This window comes from Taudactylus pleione, unplaced genomic scaffold (assembly GCF_031769625.1).
Source record: "Taudactylus pleione unplaced genomic scaffold, aTauple2 ptg000095l, whole genome shotgun sequence".
Lineage (NCBI taxonomy): Eukaryota > Metazoa > Chordata > Amphibia > Anura > Myobatrachidae > Taudactylus > Taudactylus pleione.
The window spans coordinates 21082583-21107328 of NW_028284497.1; the positions used below are offsets into that span (position 1 = coordinate 21082583).

A 24746-nucleotide genomic window follows, 5' to 3' on the forward strand; every position below is an offset into this window, starting at 1 on the left:
AATATCAAAGCAATTCGGTATTCCTCCGGTATGGGGGCATCTGCTCCAAAGAGCAGCCATCCCCTTGATCCCTACCACCACTGATTTTGCTGCTAATTAGTAGTGGCGGAACTTTATATTAACAGGTCTGTCTTGTCTGTGTTAGTGCACATGCATGACCTGAGTTTGCACATGTGTACTTCCATAGGGGGCGCAGGGACCCGATGGGATTCCTCTTTGCAAGCCTGTCATGTTTTTTTGTGGCTTTCTTTAATCATCACAGGTGAGCTAATCTATTTTGCTGGGTCAGTAATTATCCAACCTGAATCCACAGACAGAAATTCCCAAGCCTGTTGAGAACCAATGCTATAGACTACTCTAAAGCTGGCCACACATCTAAAGATTATCTGTCCAACCAGCCAACTAGTAAATTGGTTGGAATGAAAATCTGGTAAGGAATACAATCAGCAACTTGCTCCCAGACGCTGAAAAATTGACCAAAACTGTTGTATGAACAAATAGTTTAGATCAAACATTTAACAAACTTGTCTGAAAGACCATTTTCATCTGTTTTCTGGCATTTAGGAGTAAATTGCTGATCATCATTTACTCTTATTCCTTACCAGATTTTCATTCCAACCAATCAACAAGTTGGCTGGTTGGATGTAAGTTGTTCTAGTGTGTGGCCAGCTTTAAGGTGGCCACACACAAGTTGATCGTGCCACTAAAGCTGGCCACACACTAGACCAGCTTACATCCAACCAGCCAACTTGTTGATTGGTTGGAATGAAAATCTGGTAAGGAATGGGAGTACATGATGATCAGCAATTTGCTCCTAAATGCCAGAAAACAGATGAAAATGGTCGTTCAGACAAGTTTGTTAAATGTTTGGACCAAAACTGTTGTTTGAACAAATAGTTTAGATCATTTTCCAGCGTTTGGGAGCAAATTGCTGATTGAATTCCTTACCAGATTTTCATTCCAACCAATCAACTAGTTGGCTGGTTGGACAGATAATCTTTAGATGTGTGGCCAGCTTAAGTACATGTGTCAAACGCATAAGTGATCAAGCATTTTCCCAGTCAGTAGGGCCTGTTAACAAGGGCGTAATTAGGTTTTATTTGACCCCATAGCATAAGTTTGTAAGAGCCCCTTTTGTACCATCCAATAGTGAAAAATGTATATAACACTTGTAACTTTGACAAGGAAAATGGGCCCCCCTCAGCTCTGGGCCACATCCCTTGCACCTATGGTTGTTATGCCCATGCTCATGCATGGTCAGAAGATAGCCGTGTACAATTTAGCACCCCCCATCTGACAGCGTTTGCCAATGTCAATAAATCATCCAATTTCTGGTTAGGGTCACATGCTGTGATATTGGGCCAATTTCCCACTTATCATCTGGGATATCACATCAAGGGCCTGATTCAGCAGTGCACTGCTGAACGCAGATTCCCGATGGTTGGGAATCTGCTCTGGGGCCTGACCCGTACTGCGCATGTGCAGTATGGGTCCTGAGTGTTCTCACACAGTCTGGCAGCAGACTCAGTGATTGACAGACAGTTGCTGTTTGTGGGCAGGAGGGTGCTAAGACTGCATCCATTTTCCAAAATTGAGGCGTGTCGCCACTGTTTGGGAGGAGGGAAGAGGCCAGGATCTCTGTCGGCTGACTGAGGTTTACTAGCCACTTTCTCTTATCTGCGGCGGCCGACTTGTGTGACACCACAGGTCACTTAGCTGGCCGATGTTCTCACAGATTATCCGATGCCGCGGATAAGTAATGCATGCAGGAGGCATCGTGATGCCTCCTGCTGCGTTACTTTAATTGCAAGGATGGAATTGCAAAGCTGCTTACGTGCAGCTTTGCAATTCCGTCCTAAGCTGAATCAGGCCCCAAGATAGTTACCAGCATACATTGAGCTGAGACTGCTGCAAAACAGAATATTAGCTACCAGTATAATGGACACCAATATAAAACCCATATGACTTGAAAATCCAGAATGTAAGGTTTCTGGGAATGTCACAATGCCTTCAACCAATGCATTATGTTTGGCTAAAGAGGAACCCCTTTTTCTTTTGTACTTACCTGGGATAATGGTGAAAGAGCAGGGAGAAAGCTTTGTTGCATATTCTTAGTACTTGCAGCCTTTGTATGATGCAGATAACTTGGCTGTATTGCGCATGTACATGACTTGGCTGTGACCGCACACCTGCATGGCTGTGGAGTTCTTGCTGCTCAGTCAAGCCTGAAAGTGTGTTCGAGAAAAGACTTGCTGAGTGCGATACATTAGATTTGCTTGCATGAAAGAACAGAGAGGGATATGAAATGGTGACTAAGCAGGTTGCCACTTATCCCAAATAAAAAAAAAATAAAGTATTTTCTTTATAAAATGTAGGGGTGTTTTTTTACGATAAGGAAGTAAAATTGTTCAGTGTGTGTTTATCTTCCATTTCTGTTGTACTTTTCACATGCAGTCTATTGCTCTTTCTTATCAGCATAGGTGACCTGGTAAGCATTCCTCCCTAATTAGGATGGAAAAACACAGGGCTAGCAAGGCTAAAGGTGGAAAATCTTGCATGCTTGGTTACTAGTATTGAAAGAAGTTACAGGTATCGCATCTACAGATAGAGCTGGATTATTTCAGACCATGCAATGTGGTTCTGTACAGCGCTGTGGAAATTTGTGGCGCCTAATAAATAACTGCTAATAGTAATAATGTGAAGCATTTTGGCTTGGAGAAAATCCACTGCTGCTTCCTATTGTCTCTTGCTCTATATAGTGTAACACACTTGGGGCTTCAGGTCTAATAGATGTCCTCTAACTGTACTGTATGAAAACCTAGGGGGAGGGAGGGAAGTTTGAGGTTCCATCTGGACTTTGCCCAATGTGCGGCTGTGCATATAGTGGGTAATTATGGGAAATTATCGCTAGAAGCAAAAATCTAGCAAGGTTATGCTAGCCAGATAACCCACATAATATTAGTGCCCTCGTGGCTAATTGCATTGGAATCTATAGCGCCTTATACATTTTGTGAAGATGCACTACCATCTGCAATAGAATGTGTTTAAATGAAGGTCTAAAAAGCTCATAGGCTGTACTTACCCTATATCTAGATACACCAGGAGTCTGAAAGTAAGCATTCTGAAATCAATATTGCGATTATAAAATTGCAGAAAAATTGTAGACCTTGAAGCCTGTGCACCTCAGGAGTGTAAATAACATCTAGATTACTGATCACTATTCAGGTCACTTTGAAGCCATGCAGTCTGCTCCCTTAAATTATAGAAGAACGCATCTCTCATAATATGCTGTATAAATGTCAACACAAGAACACTTTTGAACATCCACATAATCAATCAAATTCTGAAAAAAATATTTTCATATTAGGAAGTTTGTGCAAGACAATCAATGAAAATTGTATACAAGTAACTGCATTATACTACTTCTAGCTGGTCAATATGTGGCTCCATTCTTTTGACCACTATGCAGCATTGCCTATGCTTTCCACATGGACATCAGATACTTGCAGCAACTATAAATGTTATTGTAATCTCCTCTGAGCTGTACATACATAGTTCTTGTTTTGTTCAGGTGGACTGAATAGGCTGCAGAGCACAGAAGTCTGTTAATCTTGGACACATGTTTTTCCATTTCATAATGTAAGATTGCTTGTGTTGATGTGACAAAATAAACCAAAGCACCCTCATCACCCACCCAAACCTGGTCCCTTCTAGAGGTTGGGGGAGTTCAATCGTTTTTTTGCGTCCACAGTTCCCAGCTAAAGTGTAGGGAACTATTCAAAGGTTTGTGCCACTGGGCACCCATTATTTCTGCTCGCACCCTCCTAAGGTGGTGAGCAGAAATCCACCCAACGTCAGGCTTTTGGCCGCCCGAACTGCTGCTTAGGCAGCGTGCCCATTAGTTTGCACAGGTTTAGCCGCTTTACACAGCTAATCGCAATGCATTTGGGTGCGGCACTCGTGCATAGCAGCACAAACAATTCAATAGCTCCAGTCACTTTAGTCGGGAGGTGTGGCTGCGAAAAAACAATTGCATTCCCCCAGGTGTGTTAGATTGTGGAGCTATGGTTTTAACAAATTTGAAATGAGAGAGCCTGTGCTTTCAACATCACTGTTATCTTGAACAAATCTACTTCAAGGAAAAACAAAATATTTTAAAACTTGCTCATACTACCCTCATGCCAATGATGCCCCTTCAGAATTTCCATTTGTAGGGAATAGGCAAATCATCTGTCAATGATTGGACCAATTTTAAGTTTAGAATAGCTGATTCAAACGGTAATTTGGGTAGATTTAAAAAAAAAAAAAAAAAGTGTGGTTAAATTAGGTTCTGTGTTGTTATTTTTTTTAATCTCAAATTCCTTTTGAACTGTGCATGAAATATACTGTGCAAAGAGTTGATGTGGCTCTATTTCAGATGAGTCCAAGTAGAATGAATGAGATAAATGTAGTGAGAAAAACTGTTTAGACGACAGTGAATCCATTTAAGTAAAGATAACCGAGTGTGGGCGTTATTTTGCAAATCACTAAAATGATATCTGAATTTTAATATTTAAAAAGATATGATCAATTAGATCTCCCTCATGCTACCAAAACTGCTCTGACCCATTGTGGCATGGACTCCATAAAACCTCTGAAGGTGTCTTGTGGTATCTGGTACCAAGACGCTAGAAGCAGACCCTTTAAGTCCTGTAAGTTCTGAGGTGGGGCCTCCATGACTTGGACTTGTGTTTCCAGCAGATCCCACAGATGCTCGATCGCATTGAGATCTTGTGAATTTAGAGGCCAAGGCATCACCTTGAACTCTGTCATGTTCGCCATGCCATTCCTGAACAATTTTTGCAGTGTGACGGGGAGCATTATCCCGCTGAAAGAGGCCACTGACATCAGGAAATTGGGCCATTCCATACTTGACACTGTAAAACAAATCTATAGCTGTGTATCTTTTGAGTTTTCAGCATCAGTTGTCAAGTTAAATTTATAGCTGTTTCTCATAGGTTTTCTTTAAAAAATAAATAACACAGGCCCTTACAAAGATTTGAGGTGAATAATTAAGTATAAGTTTTCTTTGTCCCATACGTGACATGGAATGGCCCAAATACCGTTGACATGAACCTGCTCTGCAGCAGTGTTTAGGTAGGTGGTACGTATCAAAGTAACATCCACATGAATGCCAGGACCAAAGGTTTTCCAGCAGAACATTGCCCAGAACATGACACTGCCTCTTTTGGCTTGCTTTCTTCCCATATTGCTTCCTGGTGCTGTCTCTTCCCCATGTAAATGATCACACACACACGGCCGTCCACATATTGTAAAAGAGAACCTGATTCATCAGACCCGGCCTCCTTCTTTCATTGCTCCATAGACTAGGTTACGTGCCCATTGTAGGAGCTTTCGGTAGTGGACAGGGGTCAGCATGGACTTTGACCGATCAGCAGCTACACAGCCTCATAAGCAGCAAGCTGTGATGCACGATGTGTTCTCACACCTTTTGTTCAGAACCAGCATTCACTTTTTCATCAATTTGTGCTACAGGAGCTCTTCTGTGGGATCATACCGGCATGGCTAGCCTTCACTCCCCACTCTCATCAGTTTGTCTTGGGAGCCCATGACCATATTGCCAGTTCACTGGTTGTACTTTCTTGGGCCACGTGTAGCAGATACTACCCTCTGCCTCTTGGGAACACTCCACAAGACCTGCCATTTCATAGTTGTTCTGATCCAGTTGCTAGACATCATAATTTGCCCGTAATCAAAGTCACTTGGATCCTTATGCTTACCCATTTATCCTGCTTCCAACACAACAGAGTGTTCACTTGATGCCTAATATAGCCCATCCCTTGACAGATGCCATTGTAACAAGATAATAAATGTTATTTCTTCTTAAGGGTCCATAGGCTCCACAGGGAGACCTTGGGGTGTTGGTGATGGCTTGGACATCCGGGCACCACAGTGTTAATTTTTTTTTTCTCCCAGGATGCATCGGGCCACTCTCCCTACACCCCGCCCCCGAGCCAGAGGCACCTCAGTTTCGTTTGGTGCCCGGCCGGAGGCGGGTCACTGAAGAAGCAGGGGGGCCTTTTACAGCCCCAGAAGATTTAAATAAATTTCTTTACAGAGCGGACAACGTTACAGTCCAGTGGACGTCCACACTGCCGCTCCATCACCCCGCCGACGCCGGTACTGATTCTGGAATCGCGGCAGGACCCCGGGGTCTGTGCTAGGAGATTTTGCAAGATCTCCTACATTGGATCGTTCAACAAACAAAACCGCAATACGATGTGTCACATCATACACGATATGGAAAAACGGTAAGATTTCGACCTAAGATCTATGATGCAGATTTACAACGGCGGGGACGCGCATTGTTATCGTACAAATACTGCACGTTTGTACACGATTGATCTAAATCGGCTATATCGTGCTAAAAATCGCACAGTGTATGGGCCGCTTTAGAATGTCTTCCTTTTTTCTTATTTATTTCTATTTTATTTCTTAAATTGGTTTACATGTCTTTTAGCTAGCAAGCATTTGTCAATACAAGCAAGAGAATGTGTTTCCCTTTATTGGCTTTATATAATTCAAGAGTGTGTTAACTTTTGTTGCAGATTAGCCTGACACAAAAAAGATGATAGTAGTGACTAATTATCGGGCCGATTAGCCGATATATGTCTGATCAGCCTGATAATTGAGTAGTGTGTATACATGAGCATTAGCTGATAAACTGCTTCAAACACTCCTGCAGTGGTCACATCAGGAGGAGATGGGGTTCCTGACCCCCCGATCCCAATGAAGGATAAAAAAAGTAAAGTATGCACTGACCAAGAAACTGAAGAAATTGCTCGGTGTTGAACTCTGAAATTGAACGTTATTTGTAGTTTCATTTATTAATTTATATTTTACTAATTTGAAAAGGTTTTTAATTTTTTTAATTTTAAATACTTTATTTAAATTTAGGCTTAGGGCACTGGTGCATGCACACCATTTTGTGTGGTCTTCAGTGTTTCTGTTCCAGGTCCCCCTGTATCTGTCCTGCATTTTATCTAGGGTTATGGAGAAATTGTGCTGCTACAGGTGGGGGAAATAGTTGGATAGAAATAGTTGGGGGAGAACAACTTCCTGTTTCCACTTTGACATAAGTTGTAAACTGCTGTGTACATAATGTCACTGACCACGGACGTGGTAAAAATTTCTGTTGCTTTGTGAGCGTGTTTATTTTCAGCATTACAAATGTGTTAAAAGAAGCTGCTACAAGAGCATTGCCTGCAGTTGCTGTTTTTAGAGCATGATTGTGTAAAGCATGTTTGCACTGAAATGGAACCCTTTCCTTCATGGCCTGTTGATAGATTAGGCTAACTTTAATCCTACATCATCTTCCCTGGCGTCTTTCTCATTTCTGGGGGTTTCTTCAAAGACCTGATTTCAGTATGCTATTTATCTCTTGTGTTTCCCTTTAAATTGCTGATCACGCAATCTATCAAGCACTGAGGAAGTAAACTCCCATACTTCACTGTTTGGCAGTGTGTGTGCTAATCTGCACAAATAGGAAAATCTGGGAAAATACTAATGGATAGAAAACAATGTAGCAAATGTTCAAGTAGCATAGTTATTTAGTTATACCATGACCTAGCTGCTTAATCCTGGCTATACAAATTTGTCCTCATACACTGTTGTTCAAGTTGCACCAAGTAGCCCCTCTCAGGGGGCGCTAGGACCCAGGCGACTCGGTGCGTTCAGCATCTTTCTTGCTCACAATAAATTAAACTGGGAATGACAAAACCGTTAATAACATTGCTATAGACCACAGGTGGTCATACTCAGTCCTCAGGACTCCAAACCGTGCATGTTTTCCAGATCTCCTCTCAGAATCACAAATGAAATAATTGGCTCCACCTGTGAATCTTTTAAAATATGTCAGAGTAATGAATACACCTGTGCACCTGTTGGTTGACCTGGAAAATGTGAACCATGTGGGGTCCTGAGGACCGAGTTTGAGAACCACTGTACTTGGAGAGAAATAAAGTGGACGGAGAAATGGGGTCTCTGTACTAAGTCTTGGAGTGAGATAAAGTGGACAGATATAAATTACCAACCAATCGGATCCTAACTGTCACTTTACAGGCTGTGGGGTCTATTTACTAAGTCTTGGTTGGATATAAAGTGAACGGAGACAGTACCAGCCAAACCGCTCCTAACTGTCTTTTTTTTCAGACACAGCCTGTGAAATGGCAGTTAGGAGCTGATTGGTTGGTACTTTATCTCAATCCACTTTATCTCTCTCCAAGGCTTAGTACACAGGAGATGATTGGTTGGTACTTTGGGGTGTGTCACTTTATAGACTGAGGGGAAGATGCATTCTACTGATCGTGCCGCTAGAACTCTTCCTGTTTCACCTCTTTACCGAGGCGAAGCAGCACCGATGAGATGTATTAACATCTCATCTGTCAGAGTGGGGGAGTGAAAACTTTCCCCTCCCGCAATCCCTGCCAGAGCACACAGCGCATCAGCATAATGCTGATGCGCTGTCTCTCCCTTCCCGGCCGTCTCCACTGGTCTTGCACTATATCTCGCAAGCATTGCGAGATCTTTCGTGTAGCAGGCAGCCGCTGCAGCCAGGGGCAGTGCTGTCTCTGCTGTGGTGATAGGGCAACGACATCTGCAGCTGTCAATATTGATAGCTGCAGCTGTTGGAAAGGTCAGTGCCACTGTCTGTTCATACATTGCCCAGCATTTTGGTGCTGCTGACGCGATATGTTTGTTAACATTGTTCACACTGGCTGACATACACATGATATATTTGCCTTTCAATTGAACGGCCAATATGTCAGCAGTGTGTAGCCAGCATTAGGAGCTGATTGGTTTGTACTTTATTTCTACTTTATCTCGCTCCAAGGCTTAGTACATAGGGCTTGATTCAAGAACGGGCATTCTCCGACCTAACAGCGCGCTGAATTGAATTGCTCCGGGAGCTCCCTCCCGGCGCTATTTAATTTGCATTCAATTGATTCGAGCCCATAAACCCATGAAACCAAGGGCCAAATGTAATGGGGTGAGAGTTTAGCCGTAAACTCTCTCATTGGTCAAGTTTTATCTTCAAAATGGGAAAACCTCTGAATGAGAGGTTAAATCGTGAGTTGTTTTTTTTTTTTAGTCTAAAAACATGTGAGTTTGCATGTTCTTGGACTCTATTACATTGGCCAAGTTTAAAAAGTCTGAGAGTTTACTGCTAAGCTCTTACATTTTCTAAACTTTCACCCTATTACATTTGGCTCTAATGCGGGCCATATACTGTGCGATAAAGCAGCCGATCTGACGGATTGGTACCATTTGGCTGCTATATCGCACATTGTATGGGCCTGATGTTGGACCGAGCGCTCACCCGTGGGGTCATACATTGCACCCACTGATCTTACTGCAGGATCAGTTGATCAGGGGATGCGATGTGCGATCCCATGCAGCACTAGTTGAGGGGGGGACCCGGCATATCGGGCGGTCGGCCACCCGATTGCACCGTTTGTGGGGACTGCCAGTTATGTCGGACGTTGGATCTCCTGTCACGTGGCGCGGTGCCATCGCACCGTGTATGTCCCACTTTAGTGTTATTTAAGTGACTACACTGGAGGGACAGCAGGTGGCGCTGTTGCTAAATATGTTAGTGTTATCAATCTGTTACAGTATTGAACTCTGTTGTAGAAGATGTGACGGTGAAGTAATGTCTGTTGTTCATGTGTAATACCTGTCATGTCTGTATGCTTATAAACAAGCCAGTTTTACCACACAGAATTTACCAGTGTGTTCCTACTGACAGTCTAATGCTGGGTACACACTTGGCACACCTACCTAATGATAAGTGCATACACACTTACCAGTCTTCTACCGATGTATCTGCATTTTCCTGCCCTGTTGAGACTTCAATCACCGCCAGGTCCCTGCAGCAAGTGTACGGGTGGTCAGCAGGTCACCGGTACACACAGCCAGGCATGGCGATAAATCTGCAAGATATATCTGTAGTGTTCACTCTAGGTCCGGCGGCAGGCAGGGTGCCCGAAAAAGGGGACGTGGCCAAGGAAAAGGTAGCGTGTCTTTTATGACTCGTCACCTTTTCGGCACTCTTGGGGGCGTGCCCGGCACTTATGGACATGCCGGGTAGCCCCCAAGTGCTGCGGTCACTTTAAATGGATGCCAGACGCATTTGACTGGCATCCATTCACCAGCGGTGACCGCTGCACAGACGTTTTTCCCACCCGTGGGACACTGCTGCCGGTGGGAGTGGACAGAACCCGCAGGCTGTTTCAGCGGGGTGCTACACTGGAGGGCAGGGTGCTTTCTGCCCTTCAGAAATAGGGCAGGGTGCGGCGCCCAGCTGAAACAGTCTAGCGGAAACGCTATATCTGCATTAGTTGTGCTGCAAGGCAGATGTGATATATCTGTGAACTACAGATCTATCTTCTATTCAATTGAACGGCCAATATATCTGTCAGTGTGTGCATAGCTTAAGAAAGGTGAGATTTGATCTGCTAATACCACAACCTCTGCTACTAAAAACTACATTGTTAGCTAGCACTGATCAATTTGATGTTCAACCTTTTGTATATCTGTGTGCAACTACGGGTGGGATGTATCATGCATCGCATTGTGTTCCGGCTAGAATGCGGGCAGGGCGCTGACTAACAGGTAGGGTATCCTATGTGTGCGTTCCTGAAAAGGGTGTGTGGCTGACCGGGAGGGGAGTGTTCTTGTGACACTTGAGGGCATGCCCAGCACTTAAAAGTTGCTGGAGTTTCCCCAAGCTCTCCTCTTCACAGTGAATAGATAGTGTGCATGCGCACGGCATCTATTCACCCGGCGGAGGTCGGTACTGCAAGTTTTCCCATCCGTGTGTCACTGCGGCCCGTGGGTGGGTAAGGCACAGGGCACGCTAAAAGGGCAGGATGCATTTTGCTCCTTCAAAATTAGGCAGGGCACAGTGCCCTGCTTAAACAGCCTAGCGGTAACACTACATTGCATATTGCATGATATACAGCCCTCCTCTTATTGCATGCATAGTGGTGTTTATTAACACACTTTGCATTTACAGATGTGATTAAAAATGCAAGGACAGCTTTTCCGATAAGAGCTGTCCTTTACATTTTAAGGACTTCCGTGTTTATGACCCAGGAGTACTATTGCACAGTCATCGGCCAGCACATGCATGAGCCATGGGGGACACTGGGAGGGATCCTGTTGGATCACACTCGGGGATTTATGCGAAAAGCCATTTTTTGGAGGTATAACCACATTTCAGTGTTGGTACATCCCGCAATGAATATGCATCTGTGTAAGGACTCCAATGCAAGTGGCTGTATCTGTTTCTTCTGCTAAATTCCGTTTATAATTAATTACTATTTAGCCCATTGTCTCTAGTACACAGTGAGTGGTGTTTCGCTACGTCTTCCATGCAAATAAGATGCAAAATTGAAAGAAAAATAAAGTACCCTACTCCTCTCGGAGCATCTTAGTCACGCAGGGTGTCTTGCACAATATAGCTTAAAGATGCTAGGTGTCTGAGGACACCTGTATACATATAATTGTGTAAGGCCGTGCCGGCTCCACAATACGCATGTGGTGTTATCCTGGGTGCTTGTCCTGACAGCCCCTAATGCATTGGACATTGATGTATCTAGAATGGGTGCAGGGTGAGCGGTGCACATGGGTCTTGGGGGAGGGGGGAGTGGGGGCGGCCCGCACCTCACCGTACACCCTGCACCCATATAATTATTATACTTATCTCTCCAGGGTCCTGCATCAACCAATCACTGGGAAAATGGCGATGCGGCCATTTTCCTAGTGATTAGTGCATGACCACTAGAGCTGTCTCCAGGAACATAGCGCAGACACCATATTCCTGGAAACTTGCACATGTGCAGTACACTGCAATAAAGCTAAAGTCTTCTGCAATGCCAGAGAGGAGGGAGCCCAAACGGATCCCCTTCTCTCTTAAACCGTCCCCAGTTATGGAGAAAGGGTAGGGTCAGAGCTGTGTTTGAAGGAGGGGGGCGGGGAACAGCAGAGATGGAACAGGGCTGGACATAGAAGGGTTAGTCCCTATTAGTAGAACTGTGAATTTTATTTTTGTTGACAAATTTTATTGTGGTCTCTTCATATGGCACAGTGAAAAATGACAAAGGGCATGTAGATTAGTTGAATGTAATTGTAAAAAAACTGCTGTTTGCAGTATATGGCATTGTAGCTTTCTACAGTCATTGTCTGAAAAGTTATGTTCTGAAGGTTCCAATCCAAATTTTATTTGATATTCTGTAAAATTATATATGTACAGATATGTAAATGTCTGTCTGTTTCTAAAAAGGGTTGTTTTTTTTTTTAATGATTTCCAGCTTGCAGACGTAGACTTTTTTTTCTACAGCTGTCACCTTGCCTCCAGATATGTCTGACTCCTTTTTAACCATATTGAGCAAAGTAGTGAAGCATCACATCATGTGTAACATAGTGACCTCCTTCTGCTGACTAATTCTGTAATAAAAATAATTTTAATACATTAGCTTATGGGGCCTAATACTTGTGTAGTTTAGCCTGTTTAACAAACTGTCCAAGCAATAGATTTGGCTGAGTCAAATGTCTACATAGACTATTTCTTGTCTGTAAAAAACAATTGTGCAACTGATTAGCTCATGTGCTGTGGGGTTTCTCATTGTTACTGTAGTTACCCCTGGGTCCTGATTGCCGGTGTTCTGTCCACGGCCGAATCTTCATCCACGGTTTTGGAATGTTTCTGACCTCAAAATAACCTGGACACTTCTGTTTTTATTTTATTTTTTATAAACTGGGTGACAATTTTATTAGGGGCGACCAGGATAGAAAAAGGTGTCCACAATTTAAATACCTATTTGTTTATGTATAATTTTAAAACCCTAAATTACTTTAAGGGGTAAATTTACTAAAGGTTGATTTTAGATCAATTTAATTTTGATCATTATCGACTAGCTTTTCTAACGCAAAATCCACATTTATCATCCATTTAGTTTCAACTTCAATTGAAGTTGAAACCCAACGGATGATAAATATGCAGGTTTTGCATTTGGAAAGCCCGTCGATCGATTTAGATCGCTTTTTAAATCGATCTAAATCGACCTTTTTAGTCAATTTTAAAGATGTGCGGGTTCAGTTTTACTTGGATATGTTTGGATCTCAAAAACTGCATCTTATTGGCTATCACATGTTTTGGATAGCCAATAAAATTAAATCCGAACTTGCGGTAATTTTGGCAAAAAGAACGGAGTAAAACCGAACCCGCACTTCTCTAGTAAATTTACCACTGAAAGAGAACAGTTAACGAATGTCTGTCTATATCACTATCAATCCAATTCACTATTACAAATCGTTCATGGGTTTGGGCCTAAAGTTGTTCAGAGGTAAGTCACATTTCCTAGTAATGCTGCTTTATAACGTGAATAAAGCCGGGTACACCATAACCGACCCGCCAATGCAACCCTGACGGAAGGGTTGGGACCTAATTTCATATAAACATAGCGTAATGACTGTACATAATAATCGCTGCTTATCGCAAATAGTATTACGCTATGTTTATATGAAATTAGGTCCCAGGACAGATGATGCGTAAAAAGGGCTGCCCTGGCAATCATTACTTATGGATGTGAAAGCCGAATGTGATGAATGCGGGTCCATGACATCAGGCACTGATCGTACAGCCGGCCAGGGGGTGTGGCGAAAAGTACGAAGAAAACTTCTCTACCGTGCTTTTCTCCATTTCAGCAGGTAAAAATATGCAACACCATCTAGAGATGGCATTTGTCAGAATAGATATGAGAAGCTTTGCTTTTTTCATATCTTTGCTTTGCTATATAAATACTGTTCCTGCCCAGCCCCCATTGCTACCTGCGGAAACTGCAGGAATTTGACAAATCTGTGATTTTGCTGGAGAAAAGCTTATTTTTTTTTGTATTTTAGTTGACTAAATGGAGCACTAAGTTCCACTTCTCTTTCCCTCTTCTACACTTCCCCCTCTTCCATTACATTTCCCTGTTCCAGTATTCTCTTTTGTACTTTCTGACACTTCTATATTCTCTACTGTGCTAATTCTTTCTCCATTACTCTTCCCATTTCACTTCTCTCCTTGGCACCCCTAGTCTCCTCTTAAGTCGCAGTTTCTTTGAAATCCCTTTCTCTTAGCTGGGTTCTGTCAAAAATATCTGCAACTCAAGCTCTTGACAGATGAAGCTGGCCTGTGACAGCCGCAGAAGGGTCACTTTACCAAGTTAATTGAAAAGGAAGGTGGAAACCGTTGGCAAAGGACCAAGAGGTCTATTTATTAACGAAAGAAATGGCTTGTCTCAAGAGTTTTAGCTGGAGAAAACCATACTCTTTTCTCTTTATTTAGTTAGTTGAAAATTGCAGAGAAATCACTGACTTCTCCGTATTTTCGTTTTTCCATTCTGATCCTGCAGCTCCCATAGGTTTTAATAGGGGCTACGCAGGAATGTTATTGACATAGATGAGAAGCTTCTCTAGATTACGTCATGGGGTCGATTTCCACTGTTTTTTTTAAGGTTCTCTAATTAATGGGTGCCCAATGTTACAATTCAATTGTTTTTGGGAGTCCATTAATTAGCGTACTTGCCATGCTTCATTATACCTGGTTTAGCTGCGTAAAATGGCTAAACCCGCCTAAAGTCCTGGTTAGGAAGCCCAAATAGCAGTTTGGGCGTCCAAAAACCAGGACTTATTGAATATTTCTGCTCGCCACCTCAGGATGGGGTGAACAGAAATGTTGCCAGCTGTTTGCGCCTGTACGGAGCAACAATTGAATTGCTCCGTCATGCGCCCACCACTGCCAGCTTTAGCAATTGAATTACTCTGTGTATCCTTCGTAACTGCAGAATTGGAGAAAATCAGGGAAGAGACGTTCTCTTCCTGCATTTACCCAATGCAGCCAGGTGCGTCAGGGTGGGTGCCCTGTGGACCCTATGGACCTCGAAGAAAAAGAGTTATCAAGGTAAGTCCACCATAACTCTAATTGTCGTCTTCAGGGTCCATAAAGTTCCACAGGGATACAATGGGGATACCCTAAGCAGGTCCCCTAAGGGTGAGGGACGCTCCTGAGCAGAAAGGAGAACTCCGTCGCACAAAGGAAGCATCCTGAGAGGCAAAAGTATCAAAGGCGTAGAGCCTAAGAAAAGTGTGGACAGAAGACCACGTAGCTGCCTTGCACAATTGTTCAGCAGAGGCACCACTACTAAAAGCCCACGATGGCCCTACAGACCGAGTAGAATGCGTTGTCATCGTGTTTGGGACAGGGAGATCAACCTGTGTATGAGATTGTCTGTCTGTCTGTCTGTCTGTCTGTCTGTCTGTCATACGTAACCATCAAGCCATGGTCTGCTTATTATTAACTCATTTGTGAAAATCATACAATACAAAAAGAGCATCTGATTGTCTAACAGAGTATGTACTCTCCACATGTATACGGAGAGCGCGAACTACATCCAGGGAGGCTTCACCTACAGAGATGTCTGGAGCCTGAAAATCTGGAACTACAATTTCTTAATTTACATGAAAACGGGACACTACCTTAGGTAACCCTCCCTTGTACGAAGAACAGCTCTATTCTGGTGAAAAATAAAAATGGGGAGCGACAAGAGCGCTGCCAAATCAGAGACTCTGCGTGAATAAGAGATAGCAAGGAGAAGTGTCTTTGCTGTCAACCATTTCAAATCCATAGAGTCCAAAGGTTCAAATCGGGGAGCTTGTAGCCCCTTAAGAACCAAAGACAGAACACACGTTGCTACTGGTGGGACAAAAGGAGGCTGAACTCATAGAAATCCCTGACAAAAAATTCTAACTGTTAAAGAAGCCATATTTCTCTGGAACCAGACTGTCAATGCAGAATCCTGCACTCTCAAAGTGGCTAGGCGGAGACCAAGGTCTAAACCAGCCTGGAGAAAAGCGTGAACACCATTGACCAAAAGAATGCTAAACCCTGTAATAAATATGGGAGGAGGCAGGCTTTCGTGGCCTAAGCATCCTTTGAATCACAGAACTGGAAAAACCTTTTGGCTTTTAAGATGAAAGATTCAAGAGCCACGCCGTCAAAGTCAGACGCTGTAAGTCCTGATGCCAGCAAGGACCCTGTGTTAACAGATCCTGCCATAGAGGAAGAGGATACGGGCTGACTATGGATAGATTCTGTATGTTGGTGAACCAATGATGTCTGGGCCAAGCCGGAGCCACTAGTATTATTATTCCACCTTGCTTGAATTTCCTGAGGACTCTTGGGAGGAGGGAAATTGGAGGAAATAGATACAACTTGAAGTCCCATCTTACTGCCAGTGCGTCCACGAATGCTACTGTTGGGTCTCTGGATCTGGACCCGTACCTGGGGACCTTGTGGTTGTGACGTGATGCCATGAGATCTATGTGTGGTAGACCCCATTTGTTCACCAAGAGCTTGAAACACTTCTGGGTGGAGAGACCACTCTCTAGCGTGTGTGTCTTGACGAGTTAGGAAGTCTGCTTCCCAATTGAGGACTCATGGTATGAATATTGCCGAGATGGCCGGAAGATGATGTACTGCCCAAATCAGAACCTTTGTCACTTCCTTCATTGCTGCATGACTGTGTGCCTCCCTGATGATTGAGAGAGGCCATTGTAGTTGGGCTGGATTTGGACCGGCCTGCCCTGTAGCAGGTCCTGCGCCATAAGTTCTTTTTTATACTGCTCGCAGTTCCAGAATATTTATTGGAAGATGACTTTCCTGATTTGTCCATCTTCCCTGAAAAGCGTGATGACCCGTCACTGACTCCACTTCCGTGAAGACTGACGTCCGTGGTGAGCAGCAACCAATTTGGAATCCAGCATGGGCGCCCTTTGTCCAGATGATCCATTCTTAGCCTCAACAGGAGGGAGAGACGAATCTCTGGAGTGAGAAGGATCCTCTGGGACTTTATTAGATGATACTGTCCATTCCACCTGGAGAAAATCAATTTTTGCAGAGGCCTGGAATGAAACTGCGTATATCCCACTATGTCGAAGGTGGATACCATTGATCCGAGGACCTGCATCGCTGATATGATGGATACCCTTTGCTTGCATAGCAGTTTACGTACTCTCAATGATAGGGCTGCAATCTTGTCTTGGTAGAAAGATCCATTGTGCCTGAGAGTCCAGAAGTGCTCCCTGATGTACCATCTGCTGTGTTGGAGAAAGGGGATTTCTTCCAATTGATGATCCAGCTGTGCTTTTGTAGGCCGGCTATGGTCAGCTGAAGATGGTGTTGTAAAACAACTAGAGTTTGTGCCAATATCAGAAGGTCGTCCAGAAATGGTAGTATTCTGATTCCCTGACGCCTGAAAGAGGCTGTCATGACTGCCATTTTCTTGGTAAATACCCGAGGGGCTGTTGATAGGCCAAAGGGCAGCTCCTGGAATTGATAATGTTGCTGTAGGAGAGCAAATCATAGAAATTGTTGGTGGGATAGCGTAATAGAAACATGCAGATACGCATCCTGAATATCCAGGGAAATGCCTCTGGAAAGTGAGAGTATACCCCTGAGAGACCACTTCTTAGACCCAAGCATCTGTTGTTGTTTGATACTAGTAATCCGCAAACTGAAGAAGTCGGCCCCCCACCCTGGGATCCCCCAGGAGGAGGCCTGCCCCATCAGGCCGAGGTTTTGTTGTCCTGCTTAGAAGCTGTACGTCTGGCCTGTCCAGACCTCTTAGTTTGTCGCCTGGTTGACCTGCGAAAACTAGACAGCCTGGAGGAAGACTGTTCCTTTGCTCGTCCCTGAGGACAAAAAGACCAAAAAGAAAACAGCTTAGACTTCAATGTAGCCGTAGATGGCAGACTTGAAGATTTTGAAGCTGTAAGAGGATATATTATCTTGGCTAACTCTGCTCCAAAATGTCTATTTCCATAAAAAGGTAAGGATTCCAGAGCCTTCGTTGATCCTTTATCAGCTTTCCAGGATCTTAACCAAAGGACCCTGCTTGCCACTACTGATGCTGCTGATGCTTTAGAAGCTAAAATTCCAGCATCTACGGCAGCTCCTCTCAAATAGGAGGCCGCTTCCCGTATGTGGGAGATATACTTCCTGTGGTAGCATCTGGTAGAGAGTCTTCCATTGCCCCCGTCCATTCTTCAACAGCTTTGGCTACCCAGGCTCCATCCATAGCTGGACGAGAAACAGCTCCTGATGATGAAAATATTGCCATAGGACATGTTTCAATTTTCCTATCTGTAGAATCCTTAAGAGAAGATGCTTACGGAATAGGCACATAGCATTTCTGACTAAGTGCATCACGTGAGCATCCACAGTAGGAGGTACCTCCCACTTAGTACATTCAGAAGCTTGGAAAGGATACAACAATGTTAATCTTTTATGAACATAAAACAGTTTATCCGGGATACTCCATGCCTTTTCCATAAGCTGAATGAGCTGCTAGAATTTAGGAAATTTCGTTTTGACCAACTTCTGTTGTTTAAACACTGGAGCCTTCTTACTAGGGGCTGGTTCATCATCCTTAAATACCTAGGATGGATTTAACCGCCCTCACCAAAGAAGGAACATCCACTATGGATGGTCCTCCTCTCCCGAGCTAGACCTTGGAGAAGTACCCTGCGCATCAACTGATTCTTCTGATGATGCGTCTGAACCCATATGCTGAGAAGACTGAGAAAAAGATAACTTGCGTTTAGGCGCCTTAGTAACTACCAGTCTGCTTGCAGCAGCCGACTGAGCCATACTCTGACTTGAGTGGGCATAAGCATCCATCCAGGAAGGATGTATAGGAGGTGTAAACTTAGCATGCTATGGGTACCCCATACAAGGAGGCATTATGGGAGTAACCGTATGATCCACAAACTGCTTCACAACCTGAGACAAAGAGGACACCCAAGATGGCTCTTGTACAGGGACTGGTATACTGGACTTGTGAGGTGGCTCTTTATAAAAGACGGCACACAAACCATCCTTTATCAAGTCCTGAGAGATCAAGCCCGCTAAACAGGTTTTACATGAAACCAGCACAGGGGCCTCCCCCTCCTGATTGCCTTTACTGTTTGACATATCAATTGTAAAGGTAACAATGCAATGTAATGTGACAACCTTCACGAATAACAATTAAATGTGAAGTACAAGAAAAAAAAAACACATCTGCAACAGAGGGATGAGGAGAAAGACAGACAGTGATAGTTATAACTGACAGTCAGAAATAAAAGACAGTATTAACACAGCAGTTAGCAGCCCGGGTCGCAGCATTGCTGCTAGCAAGCTCAGCCGAGACCCGCCTAAATCACCAGCTCTATTACTGATGTTGCGGCCCGGCGGAGGTAGATGGAGTCGCGGTACATGCGTCTTAATTCAGACGCTCTGTACTGCCAACCCAAAAACATAAAAAAATTAAATAACACAAAATAAAAGCTTAGGACTGCCTGAGCAGTCCCCTGTTTAAAAGGTGCGTCTGAATCCTGAACGCACCAAACTAACAACTGAAGACCTGTGGCTGGGGTATATTTGGAGGAGGACTCGAGGTGTCCTGGGAGCTGAAAGCTTTAACTGTTTGATGCCTGGATCTCTCCAACCACATTACCCATGGTATCCCTGTGGATCCCTATGGACCCTGAAGACGAAATATTAATTTGTACTACAGTTGATATAAAATTTTACATGCAATTTTTAGGTTTGACTGTACCATTTTTTTCTGCAAAAAATATTAAGGCTAAGTATGTTTGTGTGTGTGTTACAGTGATCACTTTATCTGCCGGAAACCTCCTTAATAGTCACTATGCTGGAAGCAAAATTACCCCTTTCAGTGATTACATGTCAGACCCATTGTTTACTGGAGCTTTTTTCTTTTCCTTTTTTTTTTTTTTTTTTTTTTTTAAATTATTGCTTCCCTCAGATTGTCATACAGTTTACAGCACACCATACAATTGCAGGGCATTTGCATCACTTCCATCTCTGCAGTGTTATGTGATGCCCTATACGTTTGCCACATGACATATTGTATAACCCAGTCAAAACACATCCTCTTAAAGAGACTTCCGAAATTGAAATGAGAGCATTAGGAAATTGCAGGAGATTCCCATACACGCTTGGCAGACTGTGCCCCTTGCTATGCAGTTTATATAAGAATAAAGTAGCGGTTATACTAAATTGTTAATGAGCAACCATATGGCCTTGTGTTAGTTTGTAGGTGAATCTGCAATAAGATGTATGTATTTGCAGCTGACCCTACAGTATATAGGGCTTTAAACACTGAAGGAGATTTTCTAAATTATTTTACAATTGGATATTAAGAAGTCGGGCAAGAAAATAGCAGATTAAGCTTCATGCAACGTAATTAGTTTGTGCTTTTAGGCAGTGATAACCCTTATGTTGCTTACACGTTAACTGGGATACAACTGAGGAAATCTGAGATGGAAAGAGAATTAGTACACTAATAAAATCTTTAGATGCTTCAAAACAGGCATAGTTGAATGCGATGCCAACCACATTACAGCTGTGTAAATCAATTGTCAGACCAAATCTCAAATATGGCATATGATGTTTGGCACCAATCTACAAAACATTCACAATAGTAAAACAAGGACTCATTTCGGATTAATGTAATGCAGTAATTGTGGATTCTAAATGATGGATTGCCCATGTAATCTACAATATAATTTGCAGTTGTATGTATTAAGATATATACATATTTAATAACTCAGGCATTTATTTTTGTGAGTGAAACCGGTAACAATATTATCAGTTTAGTTTAAACACTATTAGTACAGTACCTGTTGTGTGTGATGTTTGTCATATGGATATGACTTGTCACATGCCACAAAAGAAATGTGTGGTAATTCTGTTCTATTGCTGAAATGTCCAGGCTACAAAACTGGTCTGTCACGTGGTGATTGTGCAAGTCAGTAATAACACACTGGTAACCTTAGTCCCTCACTGGGCATTTCAGTGTTGCCATATAACCTATATTAGGCTTTACATGGGTATTTTCACATCTATTCTACTGTCCCATATTAAATGTAATGTTACCCATTGCCCACAGTGTACTATAAAAGGACCAATCAATAAAACCTTCACCCAAGGCTGGTTGCTAGGAAGCATCCATTTCACTTGTGCAGTGTCTGTCAATCGATTCATTGTTACAGAGCAAAGCATGCTAATGCTGTACTGTATTTCAGCTCATTTGTGACCTAATTTTCTATTTTAATGTATGTAATCTATCAGACATCAGGGTCGCTGGAAGTAGGCAACTGTTTTACTGTACTCTAGTAGGTTTTACTATTATAGTAAATGTTGTGATATTTATCAAATATTTCTTTCTGACTAAGAAGCCTTCCTGTACTAAATGAAGAGTATTCTTTGGTATGCTTAACTGCGGTTTAGTGCATTGTTTTGAATGCTGGTCTTATTTTAGTACATATCTGCCGCACAGCAACACAGTTGTAAACTTGCATTCATCTCATTAAGAGTGCATTATAAACACAATGAGATGCTTTCAAATATTAATTTGTATGTGTGTTTGTCATAAACAAGATAATGTCCTGTTACAACAAAGGAATGCCAATAAAAGCTAAAAATGGATAAAAGCAAACAGATTCTATAGAATATTTATTCCTCATAAAATGTGCGGCATCTCAGGGAAGAGCTCTTTCTGTGTGTCCTCACCTTTGTGTATACTTGTTGGCCAAAGTCAACACACCTCTAAAACAGTTCTGCTAAGATTGCAGTGAGTGTCATTTGTACGTCGGCATGTCAGGGTTATGGAATATCCCTCTTTTGCAGTACTATCCTGTAAAAACAACAAGAAATGTTTTATGACCTGGCACTCCATTCTAACGGGGTTATTATTCTTCCTATCATTACTTTTATATATTATTATCATTTATTTATATGGCGCCACAAATGTTCCGCAGCACCTTACAAAGTACATAAACAAGTTGTAGACAAGCGACTTACAGAACAATACACTACAGGACCAGGACATGGATAATATATATTGCTACATTAGCGACCATAACACCCAGATAAGCAACAGAGCATAAGCAACCAAGTGTTAGGTGCCCTAGTGGGTGGGGAGTAAGAAGTAGATGAAACTAAAGTAGGGAGAAGCACAAGAGGGTAGAGGGTCCTAATCGTAAGAGCTTACATTCTAAAAATATAGAACTCTTATTGAAAGAAATCCAGGCTGAGACTGAAACTGTTACTACTATAATTATTTTAAGTAAGCAAGTATATATGATTTTTCTATAGCATTTCAAATAGATTTTTAACCTTTGTTAATAATGGAGAGCTCTCTTGATGCACTCAGTAACTAATGTATTATTATTTCTTTGTTATGTAACACACCACTGTAATTATTCTGTGCAGTGCCGCTGTGCAGTACTATTTTACTTCTGTGCTCTAAGGATGTTGACTTTGGGGCTATTTCAAGGTAACTGTATGGAATTGGCACTTTGACTGATTTCTGATGGGAACTTTTGAACACCACCCAATAAAATTTGGTGCTCTAAATAATGTTGTAAGAAGTGTTTTAAAGAGAGAGGGAATAAGCTGTAGATCGCCATTATTTCTAATGTAACAAAGGTAGAAGTACTGATTCTTTCTAATGTATCAGAGCAAGGGAATTTGTACTGATCATAAACTTTTATTTTATTTATTTTTGATACTCTAAATCTGACTTTGTACTGCCGCCATGCTAAATACATCTCTGAACTTAATGGGTTCAATTATCCTAAACACATTGACATAGTTTCCATCTATAAAAGCATTACATCAAAGAAAACAAGCTGTTAAGAACAGAAGCTATTTAGGAGGCCCTTTAGGTATGTATTGTATCTATGCCACTCTGAACTCTAGCTTCCGACAAAGCTTATTTTTTGGCATCTCCCCAAGACATGTAACACAGAAATGTTAGTTCTATCAGGTACTTAACAAACCTGCTCCTAAACATGACCTGTTACTGAAATGTAATTTCCCTTTTATCTGTGTATGGCATAAGTGCAAAGTATGGTGTTAGGAAGTAGAATTCAAAACATATATTTTTGTTTGTTTTTCCTTTTGCAGGACGGAATAAGACACAAGGACCTCTGCATCACAACTGAGATGTGCAAACTAACAAGTAGGTTTGTTCACTACATAGGCCACTTAATAAAAAAATAATTCTATACCTGCTGTATGTAGGTTTGTTTGCTGGCTAAGGGATCTATTTACTAAGCAGTGTTAGGACACAGAGTGAAAAAAGTGATAAGTGATAAGGTGCCAGCCAATCAGCTCCCAACTGTCATCTCACAGGCTGTGTTTGAAAATGACAGTTGGGAGCTGATTGGCTGGCACCTTATCACTTATCACTTTTTTCACTCTGTGTCCTAACACTGCTTAGTAAATAGACCCCTAAATGTCACACGCACGTTTTTTAGAGCCACATATGACACAAAGATCTCCTTTTGGATGTCTCTACGTTATATTAGGACCATTTAAAGACCACCAATCCTCAAATACATATATATCCTATCTGAAAATCTAATTTAATATTCAAAAGCAATTTCTTTTGGGATTTGTATTTCTATTTCCAGTACCATGCTAGGTGGATAAGAATCTGTACCGGTTCTGTCCCTAAATAACCTTATGTTCTGCAAAACATACCAGTGTGTCCTCACCAAATAGCTTTCCTCTTGCATATGAAATTGATTGCACTTTGATTTAATTAAATAATACCTGTATAGCATTATAATTTTATTTCTTTGTTGTAGTTTTACCACATTTATACTTTTATTAAAGACTAATCCAAAAAAGTGATCAAACTTTATTTTTCTACTTCAGGGTCCATAGGGTATCCACAGGATACCTTGGGGTATAGGTGTGACGTCAGTCGCAGGGCACCAAAGAGTTAAGCTTTCAGCCTCCCAGGATGCACTAGGTCCCCCTCCTATACCCCGCCCCCGGGCCAAGGCACCTCAGTTTTAGTTTGGTGCCCGGCCGGAGTCGGGTGCACCTGTTGGAGTGGGGGCTAGAAGAGCCCCTGAAGCTTATTCTTCATGCAGCTGTGGCTGCACAACTGGATGAACAGCATGGACAGTCAGTCATGACGTCCATGCTGTCTTCCCTACACCCCGCCGGTACCAGAACGCCGGTACTGATCCGGGGATGCTGGTGGGCGTCTGGGGTCACAGCTAGCGGTGACCCCAGATGCTCCGGACCATGGCCGGATTCAAGGGGGACAGAGGTAAGCAGCGGGGTCCCGCGGTGGGTCCCCGCTGATCACATGGTCCTAAGTCCCCAGGCAGGGGGCTCCCTGGGGACTGGCTGCAGCGTGGAGCCAGGCGACCAACCTGCGCTTCCACTACCCCCTGGGACAGCGGACCGCAGCAGAGCGGTAGCGCTGCGGCGTCCCAGGGGTTAAATGCATGCCAGGGGAGCGCGCCTTCCCTGTCTCACAGCCGGCGCCTCCCCCGCTGCACACAGCCCTCTCTGCACTGTGCTGACTGGTCCTGTGTCAGCGCTCCTCCCCCAGGCCAGCCTCCTCTCTGCTCCTCGGCAGCCATCTTCTCCAGAACGCATGGTGAACGCTGCTGGAAGCGCTGGACGGAAGCATCGTGGTCTGGGTCCCCCCGCATACCTCTCCTCCGCTGTGGTCAGGTCTGTGTATGCAGCGCTGTGTCCTACCAGGCCCTGTGTCTGTGTAGTTGAGTGATCAGCGCTGTTAGTGCAGGAATTGTTATTTTTCTGC

The 24746-nt window shown here is 43.1% G+C and overlaps 1 protein-coding gene across 1 annotated transcript in view; it reads left to right on the forward strand.

The window, feature by feature from the left end:
* The window catches only part of SEMA4D (semaphorin 4D), an 85572-nt gene that overhangs the window by 21738 nt on the left and 39088 nt on the right, over positions 1 to 24746 (forward strand). The window contains exon 2 of the mRNA XM_088470047.1: positions 23084 to 23138. The gene's annotated coding sequence lies outside the window, so the exon portion shown is untranslated. The remainder of the gene's footprint in view (positions 1 to 23083; positions 23139 to 24746) is intronic.